This window comes from Ornithorhynchus anatinus, chromosome 1 (genome assembly GCF_004115215.2).
Source record: "Ornithorhynchus anatinus isolate Pmale09 chromosome 1, mOrnAna1.pri.v4, whole genome shotgun sequence".
Taxonomy (NCBI): domain Eukaryota; kingdom Metazoa; phylum Chordata; class Mammalia; order Monotremata; family Ornithorhynchidae; genus Ornithorhynchus; species Ornithorhynchus anatinus.
The window spans coordinates 150,924,545-150,946,973 of NC_041728.1; the positions used below are offsets into that span (position 1 = coordinate 150,924,545).

The 22,429-nt window shown below is 42.4% G+C and overlaps 1 non-coding gene across 1 annotated transcript; it reads left to right on the plus strand.

Moving 5' to 3' along the window:
* Positions 1-12,750: 12,750 nt before the first annotated feature.
* LOC114815934 lies at positions 12,751-12,888 on the plus strand. The gene has a single exon (XR_003763732.1). It is a non-coding gene; the product is annotated as a small nucleolar RNA SNORA7 (small nucleolar RNA).
* Positions 12,889-22,429: the final 9,541 nt, after the last annotated feature.

A 22,429-nucleotide genomic window follows, 5' to 3' on the forward strand; every position in this document is an offset into this window, starting at 1 on the left:
ACTGAATGGTTCTGTAAAAAAATAATCTGAGCAGCAGAGTGAAGTATGGACTGACGTTGGGAGAAACAGGAGGAAGAGATGTCAGCAAGGAGGTTGATGTGGGATAAGATAAGTGCTTATATTAGTGTGGTAGATTTATGGCTGCAGCGATGAAACCTTATATGATTGGGATATTAAAATAAAAAATCATCCTAAGGCCATCATTTTCCCTCTCTTTTCATCATATGGTCTCCTTGAGACCTTCTAGATTTTTCCCCAAACCTATGTCACTCCTGATAAGGAAAAAGAAATGGGCACAATACATTTCCTTCCCCCATCAGGGTCGCACCTGGAGAGTTTCCAGCCTCGACTATGGGAGGGAGAGTCAAGTAGAGGCATATTCATTCAATAGTATTTATTGAGCTCTTACTAAGTGCAGAGCACTGTACTAAGCGCTTGGGATGAACAAGTCGGCAACAGATAGAGACAGTCCCTGCCGTTTGACGGGCTTACAGTCTAATCGACCCCATTCTGTTCCTAGCTTGGGCAGTGGCTATAGAGTGGAAGGCAATCAGCTACAAGTCAAACTCACCTGTGCTGGATAGCAGCGGCGTGGGAGAGAGTCGAGGGTAGTGACTCAAGTTGACTGTGTGGAAGGAGGCAGTGGTAAACTACTTCCACATTTTTACCAAGGAAACAACTGGATAGACTACCAGAACTATTGCAGATAGAAGTGGGGCATCCTGGGAGAGATGTGTCCATGGCATCACTATGGGTTGGAGATGACAAGACAGCATAAGACAAAACATTTCCTTCCCTCTTAAGGGCCTGACAAGATCGAGAGAATCAAGGAAAATTCCCCAAGTCCATGTAAGGGCAATCCTGGGGCCATGGATGAGGCTTGAGTTTCTGCTCTACCTTAGCATGGGAACAACAAACTGGGTCACCCTAAGCTATGGGGAAGACCAAAGATGAGAATCCCCTGAAAAACCCATGATGCCACTGGTGTGGAAGAATGAAGCCTGAGACCTAGTATAACCCCCATCTCGACTTTCTACTGCCACACAGGGGAAAGACTGGAGGGAGCCAAGGAAGAAGCAGCTATGCAATCACGAGATCTCCCCTTACATCATAAGATCCTTGGCCTCTGATGTTAAAGCCCAACGTGCAACTATTAAGCACCATCCACCACAGCCAGAGAGTTGGAGAGTGAAACCTCACAGTCATGAAGAGTGGGAATGATGAGCTACCATGCCATCCTGAAATAGGCTCCAAAACAGAAAAATTGAATGATCTTGAGAATTTCTGCTTTCTGCAATTCCCAAATCACCCCACAGAGAGAAGAGAAGAGAAGGAAGTGTGCAAATAGTTACCTGTAGGAGAGCTGTCGATTGCTTGTGTTGTTCCTGAAATTTTATTAAAATTGTTACTGTGTTTACTGACATCCCATATTACAATCTCTACAAGATACAACGTCCATTGTTCAATGCCTTACTCCGCACAAGCAACCATTTCGTTCCAATGCTTGTGTTGAACACTAGAGTGCTTCCCCAAGTGGGGTGCAATTAAGGAAGACTTCATAAATGGATCATGGAGAAATGCTAGACTATATGGGAAGCAGTTTGGACTAGTGGATAGGGCCCAGGACTGGGCATCAGAAGGAACTGGGTTCTAATGCAAACTCTGCCACTTGTTTGCTGTGCGCCAGTTTTAACTCATCTGTAAAATGGGGATTAAGACTGTGAGCCCCATGTGGGACAGGGACCCTGAACAACCTGATTTGCTTATATCCACCCCAGTGCTTAGTACAGTTCCTGGCACATAGTAAGTGCTTAACAAATATCAGAATTATTACTATGAATACAGTTTGTGTTATATTTTCAGGCTGTAAAACCCTAGAGCAAATTAATGAAGTTGTTCTATTGAAGAGGGCACTTTTTTTTCATTAAAGGTGTTTATTAAGGGCTTACTCTAGACTGCAAGCTCTTTGTGGGCAGGGATTGTGTCTGCCATCTATTATATTGTTATATTGTACTCTCCCAAGCATTTAGTACAGTGCTCTGCACACATTAAGCACTTGATTGATTATTTGATTGAGAGATATGCATCAGGCACTGTACCAAACCCTGACATAGTTACAAGCTAATCAAGTTGTACGGTCCATGTCCCACATGAAGGTCACATTCTTAAACCTCACTTGTCAGATGAGATAACTGAGGCACAAAGAAGTTAAGTGATTTGCCCAAGGATACAAAGCAGACAAGTGGCAGAGCAGAATTAGAACCCAGATCCTTCTGACTCCCAGGCTCATGGTCTAGGTATCATGCTCTGATGCTTCTGTGTCGGCTTCATTTGGAAATAGACAATACCAATGTTCATGAGAGGGGAATATTAACCTCATCCAACTTCTATAATCTACTACATTATTGCAACATACAGAGGAAGTAGTCATGTTTTTCCATCATCAATAAAATCTTGAAATTAAGATGTCTGCCATGACTTTTCAAAAAGAGCAGATGGCTTTATAAATATGATAGAAGAAGACTATCGCGGGAGGAAGAGGTCACAGCCATGTGGAAGGTGATTTCTAACTATAAGGAGCTTAAGAAGAAAGAAGGTTGCTGCACAACTGAAATTGTACATATTTTTCATTAAAATTGAAAAATCAATCACATTGCACAGAACCATATTCTATTTCTATGGAGTCCTGAAAATATTCATAATCATATTACAATTCATCATCGATTTAAAGTTGTACTCCTATGTTTCATATTACTTTCATAAATACTAAAATATTTAATATTGTTAAACAATTAAAATTAATTAACAATAATATATATTTAATAATTTCATCAATGTGGTGCCTTCTAAGTAAATGAATTTTCAAATTACTTTTCTAGAAATTCTGGAATGGATCTTAAGTATATGTAAGTCCTTTGGAAAACCTCCCTAATGATACAATCATAAGTCATTTGACCAAAATTTCAAGGAATACAACTGATTGGTATCATGGGAAATGCCTGTATTGGTACTTGTTAATAATGATAATAATTGAGGAGTATGGTATTTTGCAAGCACTTACTTTGTGCCCTGTACTCTTCTAATCATTGGGGTAGATACAAGGTAATCAAGTTGGACACATTCCCTGTCCCACACAGGACTCACAGGCTTAATCTCCATTTTACAGATAATGATGGTATTTGTTAAATGCTTAATATGTGCCAAGCATTGTTTTAAGAGCTGGGGTAGAGATAAGGTAACCAGGATATCCCACGTGGAGCTGACAGTCTTAATCCCCATTTTACAGTTGAGGTAACTGAGACACTGAGGTAACTGAAGTTAAATGACTTGCTCAAAGTCACAAAGCTGATGAGTGGTGGAACCGGGATTAGAACCCACAACCTCTGACTCCTAAACCAGGGGTCTTTCCATTAAGCCATGCTGCAGATGAAGTAACTGAGGCACGGAGAAGTCACGTGACTTCCCCAGGACACAATAAAGACAAGTGGTGGAGCCGAGATTGGAGAGAGAAGAGAAGCAGTGTGGCTAAGAGAAGCAGCGTGGCTCAGTGGAAAGAGCATGGGTTTAGGAGTCAGAGGTCATGCGTTCTAATCCCAACTCTGCCACTTGTCAGCTGTGTGACTTTGGGCAAGTCACTTAACTACTCTGGGCCTCAGTTCCCTCATCTGGAAAATGGGGATGAAGACTGTGAGCCTCACGTGGGACAACCTGATTACCCTGTATCTACCCCAGCACTTAGAACAGTGCTCGGCACATGGTAAGCACTTAACAAATACCAACATTATCTCACGACCTCTGACTCCCAAGCCCATGCTCTTGCCTATAGGATATTACAAGTTCAGTGAAGTTCAGTGAAAGAAGAAAACAAGTCTGCAATCTTCAGTATATTTTTCCTCAGCCTATAGTTAAGCAGTGCCATTCATTCAGTCGTACTTATTGAGCATTTACTCTGTGCAGAGCACTGTACTAAGCGCTTGGGAGAATACAGTAGAACAATAAACAGACGTATTTCCTGCCCACAATGAGCTCACAGTCTAGAAGCAGGGAGACAGATATCAATAGAAATCAACATATTACATATATATATATATATATAATTACATATATTTGCTGTAGGGCTGGGAGGAGGAAGAGCAAAGGGAGTAGGTCAGGGCAATGCAAAAGGGAACGAGGGAGGAGGAAAGTCGTGGGTTACTCTGGGAGGCCTCTTGGAGAAGTACCTTCAGTAAGACTTTGAAGTGGGAGATAGTAATTGTCTTTCAGATTTGAGGAGGGAGGGCACTCTAGTCCAGGGACAGGAAGTGGGCTAGGGGTTGGCTCTCATAATATCCTGACTGGATTATTGCATCAACCTCCTCTCTGATCTCTGCTCCTCCTCCCTTTCCCTGCTTCAGTCTATACATAACTCCGCTGCCTGGATTATCTTTCTACAGAAACGCTCTGGGCATGTCACTCCCCTCCTGAAAAACCTCCAGTGGTTGCCTATCAACTTTCGCTTGCGGCAAAAACTCCTCACTCTTGGCTTCAAAGCTCTCCATCACCTCGCCAACTCCTACCTCACCTCCATTCTCTCCTTCTACAGCCCACCCCACACACTCCGCTCCTCTGCCGCTCACCTCCTGACGGTCCCCCATTCGTGCCTGTCCTGCCGTCGATCCCTGGCCCATGTCCTACCACTGTCCTGGAATGCCCTCCCTCCTCACATCCGCCAAACTAACTCTCTTCCTCTCTTCAAAGCCCTACTGAGAGCTCACCTCCTCCAGGAGGCCTTCCCAGACTGACCCTTCCCTTTCCCTCTGTCCCTCCTCCCTTCCCCATTCACCCTACTCCCTCTCTCTGCTCTATCCCCTTTTCCTCCCCCACGGCACTTGTGCATATTTGTATGTATTATCAATTACTCTATTTTATTAATGTTGTATATATATCTATGATTCTATTTACCTTGATGGTATTGATGCCTGACTGCTTGTTTTGTTTTGTTGTCTGTCTCCCCCTTTTAGACTGTGAGCCTGTTGTTGGGCAGGGCTTGTCTCTATCTGTTGCCAAATTGTACATTGCATGTGCTTACTACAGTGCTCTGCACACAGTAAGCACTCAATAAATACGATTGAATGAATGAATGAAAGATAGAAGAGATCAAGGAACAGTGAGGAGCTTAGCATTAGAGGAATGAAGTATGTGGGCTGGGTTGTAGTAAAACAGTAACAAAGTGAGGTATTCAATTCATTCAGTAGTATTTATTGAGCGCTTACTATATGCAGAGCACTGTACTAAGCGCTTGGAATGAACAAGTCGGCAACAGATAGAGACAGTCCCTGCCATTTGACTGGCTTACAGTCTAATCGGGGGAGACGAACAGACAAGAACAATGGCAGTAAATAGAGTCAAGGGGAAGAACATCTCGTAAAAACAATGGCAACTAAATAGAATCAAGGCAATGTACAATTCATTAACAAAATAAATAGGGTAATGGAAATATATACAGTTGAGCAGACGAGTACAGTGCTATGGGGATGGGAAGGGAGAGGTGGAGGAGCAGAGGGAAAAGGGGAAAAAGAGGGTTTAGCTGCGGAGAGGTAAAGGGGGGGTGGCAGAGGGAGTAGAGGGGGAAGAGGAGCTCAGTCTGGGAAGGCCTCTTGGAGGAGGTGATTTTTAAGTAAGGTTTTGAAGAGGGAAAGAGAATCAGTTTGGCGGACGTGAGGAGGGAGGGCGTTCCAGGACCGCGGGAGGACGTGACCCAGGGGTCGACGGCGGGATAGGCGAGACCGAGGGACGGCGAGGAGGTGGGCGGCAGAGGAGCGGAGCGTGCGGGGTGGGCGGTAGAAAGAGAGAAGGGAGGAGAGGTAGGAAGGGGCAAGGTGATGGAGAGCCTTGAAGCCTAGAGTGAGGAGTTTTTGTTTGGAGCGGAGGTCGATAGGCAACCACTGGAGTTGTTTAAGAAGGGGAGTGACATGCCCAGATCGTTTCTGCAGGAAGATGAGCCGGGCAGCGGAGTGAAGAATAGACTGGAGCAGGGCGAGAGAGGAGGAAGGGAGGTCAGAGAGAAGGCTGACACAGTAGTCTAGCCGGGATATAACGAGAGCCTGTAGCAGTAAGGTAGCTGTTTGGATGGAGAGGAAAGGGCGGATCTTGGCGATATTGTAGAGGTGAAACCGGCAGGTCTTGGTAACGATAGGATGTGTAGGGTGAACGAGAGAGACGAGTCAAGGATGACACCGAGATCGCGGGCCTGAGAGACGGGAAGGATGGTCGTGCCATCCACGGTGATAGAGAAGTCTGGGAGAGGACCGGGTTTTGGAGGGAAGATGAGGAGCTCAGTCTTGCTCATGTTGAGTTTTAGGTGGTGGGCCGACATCCAGGTGGGGACGTCCTGGAGGCAGGAGGAGATGCGAGCCTGAAGGGAGGGGGAGAGGACAGGGGCGGAGATGTAGATCTGCGTGTCGTCTGCGTAGAGATGGTAGTCAAAGCCATGAGAGCGAATGAGTTCACCGAGGGAGTGAGTGTAAATGGAGAACAGAAGAGGGTCAAGAACTGACCCTTGAGGAACTCCAACAGTTAAAGGATGGGAGGGGGAGGAGGCACCAGCGAAGGAGAGCGAGAATGACCGGCCAGAGAGGTAAGAGGAGAAGCGGGAGAGGACGGAGTCCGTGAAGCCAAGGTGAGATAAGGTATGGAGGAAGAGGGGATGGTCGACAGTGTCAAAGGCAGCAGAGAGGTCAAGGAGTATTAGAATGGAGTAGGAGCCATTGGATTTGGCAAGAAGGAGGTCACGGGTGACCTTAGAGAGAGCAGTCTCGGTAGAATGGAGGGGACGGAAGCCAGATCGGAGGGGGACTAGGAGAGAATGGGAGTTAAGGAATTCTAAGCATCGATTGTAGATGACTCGTTCTAGGATTTTGGAAAGGAAGGGTAGTAGGGAGATAGGACGATAACTGGAGGGGGAAGTGGGGTCAAGAGCGGGTTTTTTTAGGATAGGGGAGACGTGGGCATGTTTGAAGGCAGCGGGGAAGGAGCCATTGGAGATTGAGTGGTTAAAAATAGAAGTTAAGGAAGGGAGGAGGGCAGGGGCGAGGTAGGAAGGGGCGAGGTTGTGGAGTGCTTTAAAACCGATGGTGAGGAGTTTTTGTTTGATGTGAAGGTGATTGAGCAACCACTGGAGATTTTGAGGAGTGGAGTAACATGTCCTGAACGTTTTTGTAGAAAAATGACCCAGGCAGCAGAGTAAATTATTGCTTGGAATGGAGGAAGATAGGAGGCTGGGAGGTCAGCAAGGAGGCTGATGCAGTAATGCAGATGGAATAGGATGAGTGATTGCATGAACGTGGTGGCCATTTGGATAGAGAGAAAAGGAAAGATTGTAACAAAGATGAAGTTGGGACAGACAAGATTTAGTGATGGATTGAATAAGTGGGCTGAATGAGAGAGAGGTGTCAAGTGGCTCAGTGGAAAGAGCCCGGGCTTTGGAGTCAGAGGTCATGAGTTCGAATCCCAGCTCTGCCACTTGTCAGCTGTGTGACTGTGGGCAAGTCACAACTTCTCTGTGCCTCAATTACCTCATCTGTAAAATGGGGATTAAGACTGTGAGCCCCACGTGGGACAACCTGATTCCCCTGTGTCTACCCCAGCGCTTAGAACAGTGCTCTGCACATAGTAAGCGCTCAACAAATACCAACATTATTATTATTATAATGACAAGGTGAGACCGGAAGGATGGTGGTGCTGTCATCGGTGATCGGAAAGTCAAGGGGAGGACAGGATTTGGGTGGGAAGAAAAGGAGTTCTCTTCTGTAAAGCTTGAGGGGACAGAAGGGCATCTGAGTAGAGATGTCTTGAAGGCAAAAGAAAATGTTGGACTGCAGAGAGGGAGAGAGATCAGAGCTGAAGATGTAGATTGGCACTTTGTGCATTATGGTGAAAATCAATTTTGTTGTGATGATGATAATCACCCTATTTTTATAACCCACAATGCACTATTACCACAATTAAATAGCTTCTTGGACTTCAATAAATTGGGTTTCCAAATCACTTAAGACTTTACCTTCCAGTTTGAAAAGAAAATTAGCCTTTGGAAATCAGCATGGCCTAGTGGATAGTACGGGCCTGGGAGTCAGAAAACCTGGATTCTAATCCCAGATCCACCACACGTTTGCTGTGTGACTTTGGGCAAGGCACTTCACTTCTCTGGGCCTCAGTTCCCTCATCTGTAAAATGGAGATTAAGGCTATAAGCCCTGTTACAGTCCAGCCTGATTACCTCATATCTACTCCAATGCTTAGAACAGTGCATGGCACATAGTAAGTGAATAAAAAATACCACAATTATTTATCATAATGGTATTATAAACATACTTTAACAAGGTTTAGAAAACACATATTTGCAAGAAAAATGATTTTAATGAAACTAAATATGCTATTTCTTTATATTCACTTATGACAGTTAAAAAATAATGAAAGGTCCATTCATGCTTACTGTGAAGTATTTTATTTCATGTATTTCAGTTTAATATACAACAAAATTGACCCAATAAGCATCCAAATCCACATGCCATTTAAGTGTGCAATGGCCTTCTTTGGCTTAAATGCCTTATGAGTGAAATTCCAATTCATTATCCAATTGAAAATATTTTATTTTTTATTGACACCTTAGGGAAATGTATGCTTCTCTCATTCACAGACTTCTTTTAAGAAATGATTAGAAGATATATTTATAGGTCTTAAACTTTCTAGGAGGAAAGGTGTTATTTGAGTACAAAGCATTATTATTTTGAAGAAAATAACACCAGCCAGAGAGTTGTATATAGATTTAGCAATTTGCTTTTAGAAAGGCAAATAGAAGTTTAAACACTCAAGACACTAATGCAAACACCATGCAACTTATTCACCCTGAAGAATTCTTCCTTTTCTGTGCACTAGTCATATTCTGAAATAAATGTATGTGCCTATTTATAATCATACTCAAAGGATCATGGTGAGCAAATATCATTATTATAATTAGTAACAGTAGCTATGTTACTAATATTATTGTTAAGTGCTTAATATGTGTCAAACACTGCTCTAAGCACTGGGGTAGATACACATCAAACAGTTTGGGCTGCAGTCCCTGTATGGGGCTCACAGTCTAAGTAGAAGAGAGAATAGGTATTTAATCCCCATTTTAAAGTTGAGGAAACTGAGGCACAGAAAAGTTAAATGCCTAGCTCAAGGTCATACAAGAAACAATGAGCAGAGAAGACTGGAACCTTGGTTGTCTGATCCAGACCCATGCTGTTTCTACTAGATCACGCCATGGCTCAAGTTAGGTTGATTAATAGATTTAAGTAAATACTGTGTACAGAGCACTGTACTAAACACATCAGAAAGTACATTATGAAAGAATAGTTGTAGAGAACTTGCTAGACAGGGACATTAAAATAAATTACAGGTGCGGGGGTACCTAAGTATTATGGGGCTGGGGAGGGTGAATATCAACGTACTCAAAGAGAACAAATCTGAGCACCAAGATGACACAGAGAGAGGGCTGAGACAGGGAAGGCTTAGTCAGGGAAGTCCTCTTTGAAGAGATGTGATTTTAGTTGGGCTTTGAAGATGGGGAGAGAGGTAGTCTGACCAATATGAAATGGGACTGAGTGTTAAGCCATGTAAAGTTTTTAGTTGAAACTGTGGAACCGAATTAGTTTTCCAAGGTAGTAGTCATCGATGGAGAATAAAAGGAGACCCAAAACTGACCAGAACTGATGAATATTTCACACACACTGGACAATATACTGATTAGAATGGATTTTGAAACTTGCTTTAGTATGGTTTGGAAAGTACATAATTGCAGTTAGAGGATGAAAGGCAGAAGAGAAGCAGGCAAAAGTCCCTGAGAAGGAGAGGGCAGCTAGAAAGGAGAATAGTGTCCATGAAGCCAAGTTTAGAAGATTAAATTATTTTGTACAATGAATAAAAATAGTTCCACAACAGATAACATCTTTTGGCACTTTTGTATCTTTGTTAAAGAGAACAATGGTCAACATGAAGGGACATAGAGAATCTATTTACATCATATCCTGATTCATGTAGCATTCTACAGGGGGCCAGCCTCTGAGAAGGTAGGCCTCCTCTAGCCTTAATAATCAATTCTTCACATGCCCTGACAATCTTATAGTCATGTTAATAATGGAGCAGACTGGGGCAGGGCTGTGTCTGATCTGATCGTACTTATTCCAGCATTTAGCACAGTACTTGGCAAATAGTAAGCACTTAGCAAATATCATCATTGTTATAACTATGGTGGGAACCAGCATGGCCTATGGGTCTGGGACCCGGAGGACATGGGTTTTATTCCCAGCTCCACCATTTGGCCTTTATATGACCTTGAGACGGTCACTTAATTTATATGTGTCTCCATTTTCTCATCTATAAGGTGGGGATTAAAAGTCTGCTCTCCTTCCTCCCTTGAGGTTCCATATGTTATGTAACAAAATAGAGCAAAAACAGATGATTTACCTGGAGGGTAAAGAGTGCTTGTGCCTTGATTCCCAGCAACAATATAAATACTATTCTAAGTCCTGCCCTAAGTTTGATTCCACTGAGATTTTCTCCAGAAAGAATAGATACTGGTAATTTTAAATTTGTAAATACAACTTGGTAGTGTCCACTAGGTATGTTCAACTTTTACAAGATAAGAGAAAAAGAGAGGAATATTTCACAAACATTGGACAATATACAGATAGGGACTTAATAAAAGTTCTTTTGGTGGCAAGGTTTTCAACACCAAATTTGTCTCCTATGCATCCAATTTTAATAAACATGGGTTGAGCTAAACTAATCCTGGATATGAACAGCCACCATTTTGGACAGTTTTAGAGTGAATTTTCTCTTCAACAAAGCAGTAAGTGAAAAATCTCAGTCTTTACACATGTCCAGATAGAATTGAAAATATTCCCATATTGAAAATACCTGGAAGTGGAAAGCAAATTTCCTTAAAAGGCTATGATTTTGTTGCATTAAAGTAGGGCTTTTAAGTGCAAGAACAAATACTGAATTTAGTTTCTAGATTATGATAAATTTAGGTTGCAATTAGAATGTTGGACAAATAGTTTTCCCTTTTTCTTTGGCCTATTTTTCCATTCCTGGAGTAGGTATCCCTAATAAAATATTTGTATCTTTAAAAATAATGCAGGTATATTTAAAATCAATTTGTGTTTTCCATACAAGGAGCAACATTCTTTTACACATTCCTTGGGTGTAAATCCTGCCATTCTCTTTCTACTGGAATAATTTACTTTCCAATAAGTAAGCAGATGTTTAAATCACCTTCAAATAGGAACACCTTACAAGAAATGAAAAAAAGGCACACAATTTCTGTATTAGTTTGTGCACAGATAGATCATGTCCAGATACATTAAATGTAACAGTTTCTCTTCCCAGAATCTCTAAGGGATATTGTGACTGACCAGAAGGTCAAGGGAAGGGCTAATTGCAAGAGCAGCTGTCAGCAGCAGAAATTATCTAGAAAAGTATCATGAAGGTCTCCTGATTTCCAAAATATCCCCCAACGCAAATGTGAAGGTAAAAATTTGGGGGCCATGCACTTTATAAAAAGGGAAATAATAATAATGTTGGTATTTGTTAAGCGCTTACTATGTGCCGAGTACTGTTCTAAGCACTGGGGTAGATAGGGTCATCAGGTTGTCCCACGTGAGGCTCACAGTTAATCCCCATTTTACAGATTAGGTTACTGAGGCACAGAAAAGTTAAGTGACTTGCCCATAGTCACACAGCTGACAAGTGGCCGAGCTGGGATTCGAGCTCATGACCTCTGACTCCCGAGCCCGTGCTCTTTCCACTGAGCCATGCAAATTACAGTGGATCTCTTTCTATGTTTGATCATATATATGTGAAGGTGAAAAGGGGTGATGGTCAATCAGTCAATGAATGGTATCTGTTGCATGCTTTCTGTGTGCAGAGCACGGTACTAAGAACTTGGGATATCCCAGTACAGAAGAGTAAGTATGGGCAGGTAGAGTATCTGCCCACAAGGAGCTTACAGCCTAACTGGTGAGACAGACATTAACATAAATTATAGATGAATATCTGTCTGAGAACTGGAAGGTGGGGGAGGGATGAAGAATAAAGGGCTTAATGAGAACAGATCCAAGGGACTGCAGAAGATCTTTGCTTGGAATCAAGTGCTTAATACTGTGTTGCACACAGTAAGCACCCAATAAATATTGCTTGATCCTCACAAAGTGCTCTGGGGTTTTCTCTGACACTACAAGCTGCCCCGCTCCTACCTGCCTTCATTTACCTGTTCATTCTTCACCTGACGTCTCACTCTCGCCCCACCCACCACTACCAAAAAGGTCCAAGTCCCCATGATATCAAAACCCCTGTCCCTCGGTACCTACCACAGAAAAAAATCTCCTCCCTTCTCCATGTGGCAAAACCTGTGTGATCTTGCTCTGCTCTTGTACTGCCACCCCCCCAACATCCTCCCTGACCCTATACCTCCCAAATGACAAGGGCCCCTTGTCATTACAATCAATAAATCAAAGGTATTCTTGAGTACTCATTCTTGTTCCTCTCCCATGTGGTGAAATCCCCAATCCCCACTCAATTGGTGGAGAAATACACTCCGATCTTTCCCTTCCTTCAACCCCTGGAAGGAAACTTTCCACCTTGTCCCTTCTCCTGAGCCAAATAATTCTGCCTTTTCTCTCCCTTCCCACCCAGGTCTCCATAATTTTAGGTCAGGTTGGGTAAGTGTCTCCTCTCAGGATCACATCTGGAGAGTTTCCAGTACTCTACCATTCTAGGCTACAGGAGGGAGAGTCAAGCAGAAGCCTATCCGTTCCATTTCTAGCTGGGGCAGTGGCTAGCGAGTGGCAGGCAATCTGCAACAAGTCAAAGCTCCTCTCCGTCGGGCAGTAGCGCCATAAGAGAGAATTAAGGGTGGAGTCTCAAGTTTACTACACAGAAGAAGGCGATGGTAAACCACTTCTGTATTTTTAATAAGAAAACTCTATGGATACACTACCAGAATGATTGCAGATGAAGGGTGGGGCATTCTGGGAGAGATGTGTCCATGGAGTCTCTATGGGTCAAAGATGACTTGACAGCACATGACAAGACAAGGGCAAATCTACTGGTCTACATATCTATGCACAAAAGAAGTTAGCTATATATGTACAAGTAGAACTGTGCCTCAAGATGGATATTATGAATATGCAGAGGAAAATATGCTTAGATGAATATACATAGGTGGTTATGAATAGGTACTCTCAGTCACACTCATGCTCATATATGGATAAGCCATGTGGGAAACATAAAAAAGAAGTAAAAGACACAGTTCCAGCCTTATATGGATCTGAGTAATATACCACACTTACGTTAGGGAACAGACATAAAGATGTTCTGTGTGAAAAAGCAAACAACAATGAAGTAAACAGCATGCAGACTGAGAGGGCTGATATCAGGATCAATCGGGGAATGTTTTTGGGAGGACAGGTTTGGAATAGTTAAGGGATATAGATTGGCATAGCTGATTGGCGGAGATCATTCCAGAGGGGAAATTGTGAGTGAAGGATGGAAGCAGAAATCCTGAGACTGAGAGACAGTATTATTGAGCACTTACTATGTGTTGAGCACTGGGAGAGTATAATATGATGAAATTGATAGAAATATTCCCTGTCCACAGTGAGCTGAGAGTCTTGAAATTGAAGTAAGGAATTTTGGTTTAATAAAACAAACAATGTAGAGCCATTGGACACTTTGGAGGAGGAAAGCAATGTATTCCAGTCACGATTAGAAAGGGAACACTTTCTCATATTAATCAACCAATCAATCATATATACTGAGCGCTTACTATAATAACTATAATTATTCATTCACATATTCAATGGTATTTATTGAGTGCTTACTGTATGCAGAGCACTGTACTAAGTGCTTGGAATGTACAACTTAGCAACAGAGACAATCCCTGCCCAACAACGAGCTCACAGTCTGAAAGGGGGAGACAGACAGTAAAACAAAACAAGTATATAGGCATCAATACCAACAAAAAGATAAATAGAAACATTGATATATACACATCATTAATGAAATAGACTAATAAATAATATATACAAATATACACAAGTGCTGTGGGGAGGGGATAACACTATTTGTTAAGCACTTCCTGTGTGCCAGGCACCGAACTAAGCCTAGGGTGGATATAAGCAAATGGGGTTGGACACAGTCCCTGTCCCACATTGGGCTCACAGTCTTATTCTGCATTTTACAGATGAGGTAACTGAGGCATAGAGAAGTGAAGTGACTTTAAGATCCCACAAGTGGCAGAGCCAGGATTAGAACCAATGACCTTCTAACTCACAGGTCTGTGCTGTATTCAGTATGCCATGCTGCTTCACACTATAATAAGTGCTTGGGAGAGTACAAGAAAACAGAGTTGGCAGACAGACACCCGCCCACAAGGAGCTTATGTGAAATAAATTGAAGAGGGAAAAGCCTGTTACACTCTTCCAAATGGGAGATGAATAATGTTTGAATTGTAAAGGTGGTCCTAAGGACGAAGACAAAGTAGGATATCCACAAATTTTAGACAAAGAACAAGGCAGACAAAATGTGAAGACTCAATAGCCTAAAAGAATCAAAGACACTACTGAGAAGCAGCATGGTGTAGTAGATAGAACACTGGACTGGAAGTCAGAAGGTCATGGATTCTAATCCTGATTCCACCACATGTCTGTTGTATGACCTTGGGAAAGTCACTTCACCTCTCTGGGCCTCAGTTACCCCATTTGTAAAATGGGGATTGAGACTGTGAGCCCCACGTGGGACAGGGACTATATCTGACCAAATTGTGTTGTATCCACCCCAGAGCTTAGTACGATGCCTGGCACAGAGTAAGTGCTTAATAAATGTCATAATAATAATTACTATAATAATACGTTTGCAAGCTTATGGAAAAAGGAGGGAGGTGGTGTTGCCATTAGTATGGGGAAAGCCAGGAAGGGGAAAGATTTTAGGAAGGAAGAAGAGAAGTTTAGTTTTGATTTTATCAAGTTTAAAATGCTGTTGGATAACCCAGGAGGATCTCTCTAGGAATTTCTTCATTTGTTAACATCTACTGCATGATGCCTGTGTACTTGTTTGTTTTGTTGTCTGTCTCCCCCTTCTAGACTGTGAGCCCATTGTTGGGAAGGGATTGTCTCTATCTTTCGCCAACTTGTACTTTCCAAGTGCTTAATACAGTACTCTGCACAAAGTAAGCACTCAATAAATACAATTGAATGAATGAAAGAATGAATAAGCTCAGTCAGCAGAGCAAAACACAGATATTTAATCACCATTTTACAGATCAGGAAACTGAGGCCCAGAAAACAAGTAACTGGATCAAGATCAAGCAGGCAGGCAGCAGCAGGCATATGGCATAGCAAGGAATAATACTAATGATAATAATAGTAATGGTGTTATCTGTTAAGCAATTGCTATGCATTCAATAGTATTTATTGAGTGCTTACTATGTGCAGAGCATTGTACTAAGCACTTGGAATATACTATTTGTCAACAGATAGAGACAATCCCTGCCCACTTACAGGCTTACAGTCTAATCGGGGGAGACAGACGGACAAAACCAAGACAACTTAAGCATGATAAATAGAATCAAGGGGATGTACACCTCATTAACAAAATAAATAGGGTAATAAAAATATATAAAAATGAGCACGGTACTGAAGGGAGGGGAAGGGAGAAGGGGAGGAGCAGAGGGAAAGGGGGGAAAGGGGGCTTAGCTGAGGGGAGGTGAAGGGGGAGCAGAGAGGGAGCAGAGGGAGCAGAGGGAAAAGGGGAAGCTCAGTCTAGGAAGACCTCTTGGAGGAGGTGAGTTCTCAATAGGGCTTTGAAAAGGGGAAGAGAGGGAGATGAGGAGGGAAGGTATTCCAAGACAGTAGGATGTGGGCCAGAGGTTGAAGGCGGGATAGACGTGACGGGGGACCAGTGAGGAGGTGAGCGGCAGAGAAGCAGAGTGTGTGGGGTGGGCAGTAGAAAGAGAGAAGGGAGGAGAGGTAGGAGGGGGCAAGGCAAGATGATGGAGAGCCTTGAAGCCCAGAGTGAGAAGTTTTTTTTTTGTGCGGAGGTTAATAGGCAGCCACTGGAGGATTTTAAGGAGGGGAGTGACAAGCCCAGAGCATTTCTGTAGGAAGATAATCCGGGCAGTGGAATGAAGAATAGACTAGAGCGGGAGAGACAGGAGAAAGGGAGAACAGAGAGAAGGCTGACACCATAATCCAGTCAGAATATTATGAGAGTTTGTACCAGGAAGATAGCTGTTTGGATGGAGAGGAAAGGGCAGATCTTGGGGATATTGTAAAGCTGAGAGCAGCAGGCATTGGTGATGGATTGGATGTGTGGGGTGAATGCGAGAGCTGAGTCAAGGATGACACCAAGGCTGTGGGCCTGTGAGATGGGAAGGATGGTTGTGCCGTCGACATTGACAGGGAAGTCAGGAAGAGGACAGGCTTTGGGAGGGAAGATGAGGAGCTCAGTTTTGGACATGTTGAGTTTTAGGTGGTGGGCAGACATCCAAGTGGAGACCTCTTGGAGGCAGCAAGAGATATGAGCCTGAAGGGAGGGGGAGAGAATGGGGAGGAGATGTAGATGTGACAAGCACTTTGCTAAATGCTGGGGTTGATACAAGATAATCAGGTCAGACACAGTCCCTTTGCCCAATGGGTATCACAATCTAAGTAGGAGAACAGGTATTTAGTCCCCTTTTTTGCAGACGCAGAAACTTTAAGAACATTTAAAGTAAGTAGCACATTGCTCTGCACACAGTAAGGGTTCAATACATATGACTGATTAAATGACTTCCCTAAGGCCTCAGAGCAGGCAGGTGATAGAGCTGGAATTAAAATCCCTGGTGTCTGACTCCCAAGGTCCATGATCTCTACACTAGGACATACTGCTTCCCTATTGCCTACAAAAGTGTTCCTAAGGGATATTAGGGTTATTAGGAACCACATAGAAAAAGTGGTACTACAATTTCATTGGTAAATCAAGAGATGTATTCTAAACTTATTCACCAAATCTGTTACTTCTTTGAATATGTACATTTATCAATCCAGTGTGGATTACATGTCTTCTGTGTGCAGAGCCTATACTAAGCACTAGGGGAAGTATATAGAGAAAATCCCTGCTTTCCAGGAGCTTAAAATTCATGAAAATGCTTACACCCTCATCTTTCGTTGAAAGGATCATCCAGTTTTTGGGGTCTCTAGTAGTTAGGTGAAGGAGTAACTTGCTTGTATCATTTCTATGGACATGAAATTAACAGCACAACTCTGGCTGAAGGTAACCATTATTGATCTCTCTTCCCTCTCCCCATTGGAATTTCCACCTTGAAATGCTCCTCACTCTCCCTCAAGCAGCTACTTCTCACCGTGACCTGTCTTACCATCAGCCATGTGCTTCAATACTCTACAGGTGAACAACCATGTTAAGACAAATACACATACTTGAAAAGGTGGATTCAGCCAAGGCATAGCCAAGGCAGATGAACGACACATTACACGTGTTCCCAATACCAGGAATATTTAATTTTGTTTTTGAACTTTCATTATTTTTACTTTGTCATGGGAAAGTCAAGGGGCGGACAGGGTTTGGGTGGAAAGATGATGAGTTCTATTTTGGACACATTAAGTTTGAAGTGTTGGCGAGACATTAGAATAGAGATGTCCTGAAAGAAGGAGGAAATGTGAGACTGCAGAGAAGGAAAGAGGTCAGGATTGGAGAGGTAGATTTGGGAATCATCTGCATAGAGATGGTAATTGAAGCAGCAGGACTGAATGAGTTCTCCAAGGGACTGGGTGTAGATGGAGAATAGAAAGGGATCTGACAAATAAGTACACATTATAACCATTACTGCACATAAAGGAAATGAGCATTGCTGGGGAGCATGTGGACTTCATGTGCTATTGCAGCTTATATTGTTTAACATAGGCTGACATACAATTATTTACATAAAAGGGATGTTTTGTTATCATTTAACATTTGTTTTGCACTTAATGGCCTAAAAATACATCGAATGCAATATAATCTTTACAAGTGCTTTAAATGATGTATTATTTACCAAATTATATGACGCATATTTAAATATTTAGAGAGGGTTTCAAATGGGTGTTTAGAACTGCGATACACATAGAAATCAGGACTTTTCCAATAAAGGTCCTTGTGCAACATATTAGAAAATCCTTAGGTTATAAAATGGGCCACATGTTACTACTTTTAAAAACTTTTTTTGAGACTTAACTGTTCTTAACACTACCAGACTGAGGTCATTATCCTCTTAAGAGACTCCTCACATACTCTTTCTTTACTTCCTCCTAGCCCTGGTCATTTTTTCAAGTTAAAAAAATGGTATTTGCTAAGTACTATGTGCTAGGCACTGTACTAAGTGCTGGGGTGGATACAAGCAAATTGAGTTGGACACAGTCCTTGTCTTATGTGGGGCTCACAGTCTCAATCCCCATTTTTCAGATGAGGTAACTTGGGCCCAAAGAAGTGAAGTGAAATGCCCAAGGTCACAGACCAAACAAGTGGCAGAATCAGGATCAGAACCCATGACCTCCTGACTCCCAAGCCCTTGCTCTACCCACTATCCACATGCTGGTTTTCTACTATGTCATGCTGCTTTTCTACTATGCCATGGTTTTTTTACTCAGCCTTTGTCTTCAGCAAGGCCCTTCTCCCCATATTGCCTGAGAGTCTTCCTTCTTTCTTCCTTCTTCCTCTCCAATTCTTCCTCTGCTCCTGTCTCTCTCCTCTCAATAGTGAGTGTAGGAAGCACTTTGTGCAGAGCACTGTACTAAGCACTTGTAATGTACAATTCGGCAACAGATAGAGACAATCCTTGTCCAATTCCTGTGTTAGCTTTTTCTTTGGAAACATTAAGATATCAGAGCTGGCCTCATTGGGTTGACATTGTGAAAGGGTGTAGAGGAAATATACTCAACTCACATGGCAAGAATCTAAAAATCTCCCCTCCTATTTTAAACTCTTGCAATCATATATTGCAAGATGACAATTTTCAAAAAACATTATGGGTTCCAGTGATCTGGAACCCATAGACACCTATCTATTATTTTGTAAAACAGTATATGGTTCTTGCATTTGCTGCCTCTTCTCCAATGAAGATAGTGAAGAAAATGATCTCTTTCAGGGGTCCTTATGATCATATTTATATTCATACATTCATGTAATAGTATTTATTGAGCACTTACTGTGTGCAGAGCACTGAGCTAAGCACTTGGGGTGTACAATTCGGCAACAGATAGAGACCGTCCCTGCCCAGTAATGGGCTCACAGTCTAATCAGGGGAGACAGACGGACAAAAACAAGACAACATAGTCATGATAAATAGAATCAAGGAGATGTACACCTCATTAACAAAATAAATAGGGTAATAAGAATATAAACAAATGAGTACAGTGCTGAGAGGAGGGGAAGGGCGAGGGGGAGGAGTAGAGGGAAAGGGGGCTTAGCTGAGGGGAGGTGAAGGGGGAAAAGGGAAGGGAGCAGAGAGGGAACAGAGGGAGCAGAGGGAAAAGGGGTAGCTCAGTCTGGGAAGGCCTCTTGGAGGAGGTGAGCTCTCATATTTATATTTATACATAAATTTGTATTTATATATATACATATTTATAGTTGATGAAGGATGCTGTAAATTTAGGGCCCTTTCTAGAAAATAAAATCCAGCTAGTCTTCCAGGCCCCACTCAGGTCACATCAGGAGAGTTCCCAGTACTCCACCAGTCTCGACTATGGCAGGGAGAGTTAAGCAGAGGCATACCCATTCCATTCCTAGCTCGGGCAGTGGATAACCAGTGATAGTTAGTCTGCTATAAATCAAAACTCACCTATGCTGAGCAGCAGCCACATGGGAGAGAGTCGAGGACAGAGACTCAGGTTTACTGCACAGAAGGAGACAGTGGTAAACCACTTCCATATTTTTACCAAGAAAATTCTATGGATACACTACCGGAAAGATTGCAGATGGAGATGGGGCATTCTGGGAGAGAATTATCCAAAGTGTCACTATGGGTTGGAGACGACTCGATGGCATGAGACAAGACAACCTTCCAGGATACCAAATCCCCCAGTATGTGTATGTCAGCTGCATGACAGTAGCGGTTATCTGGGGAGAATTTCAGCAAAATAACAATAGTTTTTGCACCTGGGTGAGTAATAAAGATAATCTAATAAGGAATGTTCATGTCACGAATCATGGCACAAATCATCCACAAAGACTTGGGTGCTGCTGCTCCTTGCCTGCCTCCTCCTCAATCCCATCCCCCCTAACCTGAAGGCTGTGTTAACTGTGGGAGTCACTACATCTGATTAAGGAAGTAGACACATCCCTGTCCCATTTCTTTCCCTTAATGAATACTACCTTCAAAAACCTTGAATGTCAGTCGCAATGGAAATGAATAATTAATTCCTGTGGGAGGTATAGCTGTGGGGAAGATGAGACACATGCCTTCGACACAGTAAGGACACCATGTGGTTTAGGAGAGGGTTCTTTCCTAATAAATCAATTGATTGATTTTATTGCTCTCTCTTCTATGTAACATTTTGATGTGGTGCCTTTTTCCTTCCATTCTGGCCTACTACTCAGCTTCAGAATTGAGTCACATAAAGCCCTGAAGTCAGTAGATCTTTTCCTCTGAATCATCTCTCAGAATGATTAAAATACACTCTGCCTTAGATTTGCATTACGTATGCACAAAAAAGGATGCCTTAATGTTTGTTATAACTCAAAGTGAACATAAAAGAAACTCAAGCAGTTCTTTTCACAACAAATACATTATTCAGAATGATAGGTCAGTTTGTTACAAGTTGAGCCAAAATATCACAGTGGTCAAGTGATTTTTGTAGATTGTTAGACATTTTACTATGTTAGCTCTTACAGTTAACTTTTAATATCATGAAACTAATTTTTTGTGGTTGGTTTTGTATATCTATTTATACCTATATATATATATATATAGAGAGAGAGAGAGAGAGAGAGAGAGAGAGATGCACATCTTTCTATATACCCATGTAGATATAGATGATATAGATATAGATATTTATCACTGCAAAATATTTTACTGTTTCTGAGGTTTTGGCTGAGAGGAAAAAGGTCTCTTGTTCCCTTCAGCATCTTTTATATAGTGATAATGGTTGCTAAGGGTTTACTAGGTGTCAAGCAGTAGGGTAGATAGAGGATAATTGATCGGATACAATCCCTGAACTACACAATACTCACAGTCTAAGAGGGAGGAAGAACAGGTATTTTAGCCCTATTTATAGATAAATATAGGAAATTGAGGCACAATAACGTTAGGTGACTTCCCAAGTCACACAGCAACAAATACTGGAACTGGGAATAGAACCCTGGGTCACCTGACTTTCAGTCTCGTGATCTCTTCACTAGGCCATTCTGTAAGTTGATAAATATTTCCAGTTGCTGCAATCTTGCATTTGTTACACAGAGTATGCGATACCATTTTTGTCTCTCCTTCTTGATGCCATGAAAATCCTGAAGATTCTATTCCAAAACAGTCACCCCATTTCTGGTTCCCTATTTTCAAACTAATCTGTCATTGCTGCCATTTTCTAACCCCTCCTCCACTGCTAAGTTCCCTCAGTTGAAGTCTGCTTCACTGTGTATTAACTCTGCTTCATTGTGTATTAATGAATTTCTGTTGGCAGTTACCCCATTTCCACCCACCATGAACCTGCAATTTTGTGTCCCATGTTTTCACATCTCTCACAGCAAACATGTGATATGATGAGCACCAATTTGGTGATCAAGATCTAACTTGATTGCTGAATATCTTGTTGATTGTGATCCTGTCTTGCACTTGATGTAAAGTACTGCACTTATATTATGTTAGTAGAATGGCTCTCACTGTTGACTGTGGAATATGCGGTAGATCCGAGATTCATGGAAGGTCTCCAACAGCCATGTCTATTTTCCTTGTTTTGAAAGATTAGTAAACTTTCAATGATCTGATTTTTATCAGGGAATCAATTTTCTTTTTGAATCAAGTGGGTTTATGCCCAAACATTTGCCCTCCCTGAGCCCTCCAGCCCCTGTCCATGTTAATTATGTCCCTGTCCACAAATCAGCTCTTCCTGGCTGAATAATGGGGGACAGACACCAATCTGACTTTTTCCTTCCTGAGACATTTACTAGGGGATAGGGATGAGGAGAGGCAATCCTTCACTCTGGGGGCAGTCCAGAACCTTTTCTTCTGTGCTGCCCATAAGTTAGTCCTCATCCCTCAACCCACCCTCCTGCTGGCACCTCCATGGGAGGAAATGAGGACCAGTGCCTTATCCCAAGCATGCATACTCCCTATAGGTGCATGGGCTGTCTTCGCCCATCCTCTTGTCTACCTAGCCTTT